A 10,336-nucleotide genomic window follows, 5' to 3' on the forward strand; every position below is an offset into this window, starting at 1 on the left:
CTATATTGATTTTCAAGGAAAGTTCCCATAGATTCATTGCCAGTCTGCAAAGAGGGTAAGAATGGGTGCCCCCTTGCTTGTTTATGTACCACATAACTGTGGTGTTGTCTGTCCTTATTAGCAGGTGGCCTTGATGCAGAAAGAGTTTGAAGGCCTCGATTGCATGCATCACTGCCAGCATTTCCTTTTGGTTTATGTGCATGCGTAGCTCTTTTTGTGACCATAGTCCTTAAATGCATCTGCCCTCCATGTGCGCTCCCCATCCGTGGTCTGAAGCATCCGTTGTAATGGTTTGGCTGGCTATTGGTTTGCTGAAGGGCAGACCCCTGTTTGACTGGCTTGCTTGAGCCCACCAGAGAAATTCCTTTTGAAGGCATGGAATGAGTGGTATCAAAGTTTCCAAGCTGTGACTGTGCTGAGTCCATAAACTCCTTAGATACCATTGTAGTTTCCTCATATGCAGCCTTGCTTGTGGAATCAGGAGAATGCAAGAAGACATGTAACCCAGGGCCTACAGGATTTTCCTTGCAGTCAGCTGAGTTTGTCTTGACAGATTTTTGAAGTAATCCGGTAGTTGACTTTGTTTTTCTTCTGTGAGGAAAGCCATTTGGGTGGTTGTGTCTAGATTTGCACCCAGAAAAGTTATTCTTTGGGATGGAACAAGTCTTGACTTGTGAATGTTGACTGTATATCCCAAGGCCTGAAGTAGGTGAATGGCATAATTCAAGTGTTTTACCAAAGTTTGGTGACTGTCCGCTTGTATAAGGCAGTCGTCCAGATATGGGTATATTTGAATCCCCTGAAGTCTGCAGTGTGCAATTACTGATGCCAGGCATTTCGTGAATACTCTGGGCGCAGTAGATAAGCCAAAGGGCAATGCTGAGAATTGATAATGCTCTGAACCTGCAAGAAATCTGAGGCGTCTTCTGCAACTTTGTCTGATAGGGACATGCAGGTATGTCTCCTTGAGGTCTAGAGTTACCAGCCAAGACCCCTTGCCCAGCATGGGAAGGAGTTGCTGTAGAGTCAGCATTTTGAATTTTGGAACAATGAGATATGTATTCAGTGCGGACAAGTCGAGAATAGGCCTCCATTGCTTTTCTTTTCTTGGAACAAGGAATAGTCTAGAATAAAATCCTTGGCCTTGTTCTGAGAGAGGAACCTTTTCTATAGCTTTCATTTGCATTAAGTTGGAGATTTGTTTCAAAGCCTCTGCCCTTTGATTCGGTGGCAGGTCTGGCATGCCTTTTCTTTTTGGCAATGTGTGAAAATGGAACCTGTATCCTTTGTCTATTATTTGTAGTGTCCATTTGTCCTTTGTAATACTGTGCCAGTTTTCTGAATATAAAGAAAGCTTTCCGCCCAAAGGTGCTTCCAACTGAGCCCTGGTTGGCGGTGTCAAAGTAAAGTCATTGAGTCTGTCCTTGTGCAGCAGTTGTAGGTCCTGCACTACCTCTCTGGTTGGGAGGCTGCCATTGACGGCCTCTGTAGCAGCCTCTAGCTTGCCCTCTACCTCTGGCACGCCTGTTCTTGCCTCTCTGAAATCTCTCTGTGTCTGGAAAGGACCAATTCTTGGAAGGCCAATTTCTGCTGAATCTTGGTGGTTGGACTTGGAGAAAATCTTTGACTGTTTGTACAGATTTTGCTTTTTCTTCAAATTTCTTTAAGACCTCCTGAGCAGTGGAGCCAAATAACTTTTGCTTTTCCAGTGGAGCATCCAGAAGCTTTGCTTTAACATGGTCTGGCAGAGATTGTTCCTTCAGCCAAGCATGCCTACGTATGACTGCACCTGTCATAGCTGACCTACATGAAGCTTCCAATGCATCATAACCACACTGCAAGAAATGGTTGCTAACCTGTTGGGAGTTATGTACCAGATCCTGAAGTGATTTGCGATCTAGGGGCTCAGGTGAAGACAGTTTTTTATGCAATTCATCCAACAAATACTCTTGGTACTGTATCATATGAAATTGACAATTTAAAGCCCTCCTAGAAAGAGTAGCAGAAGTATACACTTTTTTACCCCATCTCTCTAAAGCCCTGGACTCCCTTTCAGAGGGGAGCGGATTTTTAGAAGTGGCAGCTGCAACCCCTTTAGGGCCCTGGGAAATAGTTTCTGGATCAGCAGAGTGGGCCTTGTAAAGGAAAAGATGCGAGTCCGAGACCCTGTAGTACCTATCGGGTTTGGCAGGAGCCGGAGGAAGTGTGTCAGGGGTTGTGCTAGACTCAGAGTACACATCATCAATGACATTCAAAACAGGAGGAATAGCCAAAGGTCTATGCTGAGGCAAATGCAAGAAAGTCCTTAATCTCTTCCTGGAATCAGAGAATTCCTGGCTCTGCCATTGGAAATGCTCTCTCATAGTGTGAAGTGTCTCCCCGAAGGAAAGCTCTTCAGGAAGGGAGGCCGAGGGGATAGATTCCTCTGCATCAGAATCCTCATAGGCCGAAAAAACCTCCTCCTAGTAGTCCGATAGAGTAGAGCCATCAGAGGCCTCATCTGAGGAGTGGGGATCAGAGGGCTCAACCCTGGGCCTTTTATCTGGAGGAGGTTGAGAGCCCCTGTCTGGATGAGGCTGTGAGCCCCTAATTAAGGAAATAAGGTCCTCTGCTAAACTTAGGATCTGTGAACCTGTAGAGGGTCCCCGAGGAATAACCCTGGGAAGCAAAGCTTTTGAGTGTTTAGCAGCTTTAGCCCTAGAGAATGCCTTTATGGACATGGATGCAGGAGGCCTGGCTGCACCACGTGCTGGTGTAGTTTTGTCTAGGGGAATGGTGTCGGAAGGTTCCAGGACACCAGTTTCTGATGGAGATTCAATAACCGACTCCGTAGGGGCCTCCGGGGCCGAGGTTGTCGGTTGAGCGGTATCGGTGGACGGAAGCACCAAAGACTCGGTTTCAGCCGAGACAGAGACACTCGCGGTAGGCCTGGCCATGGTTTCAGCCGAAACCGCGGCCCGCGTGTGTCGGTCCTTGTCCTTCCGTTTCTTTATTAATTGTGAAATCGGAGTCTCCGACGGCATATTGTAAGCAAAACTAGCCCCAAAAAATTCCTCTGCAAACTCCACCCGATGTCTAAGAGTGCGTCGGTTGAAGGAAGCAGAGGCTGAACAGGCAGAGACGTCGTGGTCTGGGCCTAGGCAGGAGAGGCAGTAAGAGTGGAAATCCTTATGAGGTATTTGTTTCCCACAAGTTAAGCAATTATTAATTTTATCTGACATTGGCTGAGGCAAGAAAGAGTCCCCAACGGGGTACTTAGCTTTTGAAGTCTTCGGTAGCTGAATTACAGGAGCTGGCCGACCGGCACTTATGAACTGCTTCTGCTTCGGGCACCACGCGGCAAGAAAGACTGAGGAAGATGGCGTCGGCTGACGCTTTTATACCCCAGGCGCTCTGACATCGGGGAAAGGGTGACATCAGCCGACGCCGGACCCAGACTTTGGAATCTGGCCGACCGAAGGGCTGCCTGAGGCAGGACAACCCATATGTGATGACTGCAGATGCATCCTTGAAGGACATCATCAAATCTCGATATTTGTATTTTTTTCCAAAATAGTGCCTTGAAGCCTTTTACTTTCTCCATCATGAAGCAAACTAAAATGTTCAGCTATAGAGCTCTCTGCTTTTTTAATAGCAATATCCCTCACATGCTCTAAAATTCTAGTTTTAAAACACCTTTTTGTTTCCCCAATATAAAATTTGTTGCAAGGACATCTCAAGACATATAGAGTGCCTTCAGTATTGCATGTAAAATGGCCACAAGTTGTAAAAGAAACCTTACTTATTCTAGGAAAAGTTTTTATTACATACTTGCAAGCCTTGCACTTGCCACAAGCAAATGTACCACACATTGTCAAACTATATGGTATATTGGGAGATGGAATACTGAATTTACCTCTTACCAAAAAATTATGTACACTATTTCTTTTTCTGTAGGAAAATGCCAGTTTTTTTGTTCAACCACTCTGAAGCATCCCTTAAAGATGTCATATATTTCCAGAAATATCTAACGATCTACTATTTTGGGACTAAGGCAAATGTATGTTGTAACAAAAAATATATTTTTATTTGTCTCTTATGCACAGCCCCAGTGTATTGTCCATCCTGGTTACTTTTCTAGTGTCCATTAACTCTGTGTATGAATTTCTGCCAACTAACAAGTATTATCTTCACATCATAGCCCCTATTTTTAAACATATCTATAGTTTTATCTAGTTGTTTGAGATACTCTTTCAGTATTACATAGCTTATACAAGCAAAATAAATCACCAAAGGGAATAGCTTGTATTGCATGGGGTGGATGGCAGCTTTCACCATACAAAAATTGTGCGCCTTCACTAAATTTCCTATGGACTGAAGTTTTGAAGTTCTCATCTGAAATGTCTACTATGACATGACATCTAAAAAAGGGACAAGTCCCAGTTTTCAGACTGTCAAATTTTAGTCCAAAACTATTATTTTGCAAGTCAGCTATAAATTCATCAACTAATTCTTTCCCTTCCTCAACCAGAAAAATGAGGTAGTCTATAAATCTACAATATTTGACATGTTTATGAAAAAAAGAAGTTCTATATAAATGTTCCCTTTCGAACAAGCCCATACTAAGGTTGGCATGCAGACAACTATGCTGAACAGCACACCAGTGCAGTATACAAGCACCTGTACAACTGCATGGACTTGGCCATACCCAATAGAACTACAACCTGCTCCTCAGGGAAACACAAACTTGTTTGGTGGGCATCCTCTATCAACAAGTTTTACAAAAGAATGAAGAAACTGTTGTCCAAAGGTAAAAACACACACATTCCAAATCGCAAAACTCCCTCCTTGGCTTCAACAAGCAAATCAGATCTCTAGTCAAAACCTCCAAGGCCAATTATGAATAGAAACTAGCCTCCAAAACAAAGGGAAACCATATTCTTCTTCAGTTACGTCAGGAACCTCAGTGACAAGCCCAGGTTTGTTCCAAATTAGTACTTAACAGTAACACTTACACTGATCCTGTTGACTTAGCCAACATGCAAGCAGATAGGGTCAGCGCAAACTTCACCCCAACTTGTCCCTCCCCAAAGGCCCTTTCAACATCCTCGATACTTGGCCTGCACCTCATCTCTCTATAGATCAAGTGTTACAGGTCTTATGTAAGGCAAAGGACACAGCTTCCATAGGACCTGATAGTATCTCTGGATGCACTCTCTGTATCATCCCCAGCAAGAACTGGCTTCGCCACTGAGCATCCCTAATTAACCACAGCCTAAGTACAGGCTTCATTTCAGAAGACTGGAAAACTGCCATTGTCATGCCCTTGCACAAAGGTGGTGCCACTACACACCTGGAAACTATTGCCCCATTAGCTTGACAAGTCCGATCTGTAAACCCATGGAGCGTATTATTATGGATCTCAAATAAGGACATAGGCAATCTCCAAGCACTTAACCCCACCCAGTTCAGATTCGTTAAGGGCAGATCTTGTCTGTTGAACCTGGTTGACGTTTTTGAGATGGTCACCAAGGCCCTGGATGAGGGAAAGTCAGTGCATACAGTTTACTTGGACTTGGCCAAGAACTTTGACACAATCCCTCACTCGGGCATCATTGAAAAGCTAACACAACTTAGCGTAAATCCCTATCTCATCAGATGGGTGGTCAACTGGCTCACCGACAGGACCCTCAAAGTCAAAATAGGCACCTCCATCTCCGATAGCAGACCTGTCACAAGTGCAGTACCTTAGGGATCTGGCTTGCTACCCCTACTGTTTGGCATCTACTTCAGAGAGGTCCAAGCAAAGACAAAAGACCTGTGGCTGACAAAGTTTACAAACGACTAAGTTGGGTGCTGTCAATGACTCCCCTAATGATGTTAACATACTGCAAGAGGGGCTCACAGCAACTAATGACTGGTGCCAAAGTCATTGCCTCAAGCTAAACGCAAAAAAATGTATCATACCATTGAGCAAAAACATGACTCCGACTTATCATTACATCAACGGTAACCCCCTAAGCACACAACCTGTGGTGATAGACCTGGGCACTCAGGTTGATAACCTCACATTTGACCAGAGTGTAGTGGCAGTGGTCAGAAAAGCCTTTTACTAGATTCACCTCATAAGTAAAGGGATTGTATCCAGAAAAACGGATGTTATTACCTTTTTATACTCATCTCTCATTAGAAAATAACGGAGTACAATGCCCCCTTTGAGCTGTACCTCTCCAAACATCCGCACCAACTGGAAAGGCCAATGAAATACCTCACAAATATAATCCATGGCCTCCAACACCTGTTCTATGCAGACAGGCTCAAATCACTACTGCTTTTCTTGGTATCATGCAGATTTGCTCAGGGGTTATGTGTCTCGCCTACAAGGCAATCTCGGACCCTGCCCTACTAGAGATGCCCATATCCGTAAGTCTAACTCCTCACTCACTACCCACTCAAAAGGCCTGAATCTAATATGCAACATCAACAAATTCTGCAGGAGAGACAGGTTTGTCTCCCAGAGGCTGCCCATCTCTGAAATAGACTTCCCATACATGTCAAACAGAGCACCTTGCTGACCCTCTTCAAGCGTAACCTTGATGAGTGGATGGGAAACCATCTGTGTCCATCAATGACAGGAGTGATAGGTGCTCCGGTTTCTTTTTGTGGATAAACACTTGGCTAAGCTTTTAAGGGCCCCAAGCCCATTAGCCTAGTAACCTCCTATGATCCTACACATACGTAGTTAAAATTAATTTACTGAACAAAATGAGTTCTAGAATTTTTGATATTTATCGCACTAAGGGTGACATGCAAACTTTAGGTATAATTACTCATACTATTAAAACCAATACACAATTTTTGTAAAAATTATTAAAATGATAAAATATGATAATTGTATAAATGCATTAATTTTCTACTGTATAATAGTTCGGCAAATTTAGATTTCTTATAGACAAAGTTTTGCAGATGACTTCATCCCCTTTATGTTCCATCCTGCTTTGCTTTTAAATCTAAAGATTTTAATACAACAGTTTTTAAATGATCGAATAGTCTAGAAATGTTTAGCAGATAATTAAGATTGCATACATAAAATACGCATTATATTTATCAGATTATTTACTACTAGAGATTAATTTGGGTAGATTATTAAACATTTAAATCTAAATTAAAAATAATTCTAAATGGCAAAATATTTAAATCTGTAGTCTTTTTTGCATATAAACATTATTATATCAATTAACTGTAAGTTATGGTAGCCTTTGGCTAGCTCTTAATGAAATCTTGGGTTTTAGGTGGGTGGGAGGATAGTTTAGTAGTTTCTCTATTCGATAGGCAAACTTGTAACTTTGGTGTCCATGGATGGTAGTGTTTTATATTTTTTGTTTTCATTACTTAGAGTTTTAATAATTTAGTGTGTAGAAAGGAAGAATTCAAAATAATATGAAAAACTAAGGTAGTATTAGAGGCAAAGTTTAAATCACAACATTAATTTGGTGGTTAGACATGTCATACTATATCTTGGTGAACAGAGTTATCTCGTATGTAAAGATGGATAGCTTTAAGCTATTATCTTGTTAATGTAAACGTTTTAAAAATTGCAACAAAGGGATATCATTAATGAAATATTTAAAAAGAGAAAGGACATTATACTTTTTCAAGAGACACATTTGGCAGATAAAAATACAAAACACTTAAAAATAATACAGGATGTGAGGTATTCATTTGCTTCATTTAATAAAAGAAAAAAGAAATGCAGCCATACTAATGAAAAAAATCTACTGTAACACCTAGGGTTAAGGAATCTATACATTATACAAAACAAATGTACAAAACTCTAGTAATTAAGTATAATAAACTCTATACACTAATTTACTGAATCCCTCCAATTGGTGCAAGAGTGGCAAAAGAGCAATTTAACTTACTGCAGGGTGACTGAAGGGTAGTTTAATATTAATTGGAGAGTTTAACTGCATACGGGTATCTAGTAATGAAGATACATGTGAGTAGAAGAAAGCTAAAAATTTAGCATTAGCTAAACCATTAAATAAGTGGATTAATAAATAATTTAGTAATAAAAGCAGAAAATAAGTCAATATTTTTCACTCGTGATTCTTATGTAAATGAGACAAACTCGAACTGACAGGATTTATGCTTTCATAGATTTATTTAATAAAGTTTATTTTAAAATTATTTCCTGCCCTTTACCTAATCATAATGCAGTATTAATATATCAATAGGTTTAAGGAAATTTCAAAATGGTCAGAGAATTCCCCTCTCTCTCTATTTATTTATATACATATATATATATATATATATATATATATATATATACATATATATATATATATATTTCCCGATTAGGGGTCGTCACAGCGGAACTCCGGTCCGCTAATGATTGGCAGTAGATTTTTACGTACCGACTTGCCAGGCCTGACGCACAACCTTCAACGAAGGTACGCCCATTCACGCATGTCTCCACACAGAAAATGCTTTAGCTGAGAATCGAAAAGGACAACGTCTTACTGTGAGGCGACAAAGCTACCGCAGCACCACATATATATATATATATATATATATATATATATATATATATACACACACATATACACACACACACATATCTATATATATATCTATCTATATATCTATCTATATATCTATCTATCTATATATCTATCTATATATCTATCTATATATATATATATATATATATATATATATATATATATATATATAGACACACACACACATATGTATATGTGTGTGTGTGTGTGTATATGAGAAACTGGGATTTTCTATCTTTAAATGATAAAGGGCAGGTTAATAAAGTCATACCGGATTCTTTACAAATGCATATTAAGGATAGAATGGGGACATGGTCTAGTGTTAAAATGAAAGAGTGGGACAAAGTGTTATTAGAAATACAAGACGATATACACAAAGTAAGATATGAACAACAAAAAAAATACTGACCTCATTAAAAAAGTAATGAAGTATTAAATGACTTTAACACAAAGTAGAGAGACAGCTATAGAACAATGTACACTACAAAGTTATGCAATTACTCCACAATACCTTCAAATAATAGCTAACAGAAGTAAGATGTTTAATCAATAGTATTAGGAATCCCCATATTATACTTCAGGTATAGAGGAAATGCTCAACATTTAAAAAAATTCATTGAACCTTAATAAAAATAGTAATTTTGATGACTGCAAAATTAAGAAGTATTTCAAGACGAGTACTACTAATAAACAAAATGACCGGAAAATGTCACTATTAAATAAACCTATTACCCTAACTGAAATTAAAGATTTTTTTACACAAAAAGTTAAAGATGGCAAAGCACCAGGGTTATATGATTTGAGTGTGGAATTATAAAAACTGCATTCTTAAAATGTTTTAGAATTAGTAAATGAAGTTTTCAAGGTAATACAGATTGATAAAATAATTCTTCCTCAAAAATTTTCTGTAACTTCACCAATACATAAAAAAGGAAAGGATAAAAAGTTAATTTTGACATACAAACCTAATTCATTATTAAATGTAGATTATAACATTCACTTCCATTTTCACCATAGGATTAAGAACTATAGGAGATAATATTAAAAGTCAAACAGGATTTATAGCAAAAAAATAAAAACACAGGATTTTTAATTATTAGATTAACTTATAATATCAAAAGGGTAATAATTTGACAATTAGTAGATGGAAACTGCCTCTAATTAGTCTTGCTATTGAAAGAATTTTTCATTCAGTAGACTGGAAACATTCGCATTTCCAGAACAATTTATTGGAATACTAAGAAGTCTATATAGTGATTTTAAAGCATACATTAAAAGTACATCTTACATTTCCCAAAGGTTTACTTTGAACAAAGGTAAAAAACAAGGATATCCCTTGCCTCCATTATTCACATTAGTCACTGAATTGGTTAGCTAATAGTATAAGTAGTAATGGCATAACTGGTGATTTTTCAATTAATACAAATTTTCAATCTAAAATACAGGTTTACAGATGTTTTTATTAACTTAAGAAGATCTAAACAATTCAAATGAATATATGGATGATGAAATTGTTAAGTTTCAAGAAATAGTATTGAAATTTAATAATAATAAAACTGAAACCATAGTGATGAATTAACAACTAGATAGTAAGTTAAACGATAAATGTAAAAGGAAAGGGCAAGAATTAAAATATTTAGCAATACACACTTACCAACATGTGAAGATTATTAATTACAATTTTGAAAAAATTGAAGGGATACTCTCTATTAAAAAACTGAATAAGATTTTTTTGCACTTCTGAAGATAGGTTAGTCCTTATTAAAATATTACCTAAAATTTTACACATACAG

At 38.5% G+C, this 10,336-nt stretch overlaps 1 protein-coding gene across 1 annotated transcript in view; it reads right to left on the reverse strand.

Moving 5' to 3' along the window:
- The window catches only part of DENND4C (DENN domain containing 4C), a 2,492,302-nt gene that overhangs the window by 928,423 nt on the left and 1,553,543 nt on the right, over positions 1-10,336 (reverse strand). The window lies entirely within an intron of this gene.

The sequence above is a fragment of the Protopterus annectens genome, chromosome 2.part0, assembly GCF_019279795.1.
Source record: "Protopterus annectens isolate FY-2018-M chromosome 2.part0, PAN1.0, whole genome shotgun sequence".
In the NCBI taxonomy this organism is placed as follows: Eukaryota; Metazoa; Chordata; order Ceratodontiformes; family Protopteridae; genus Protopterus; species Protopterus annectens.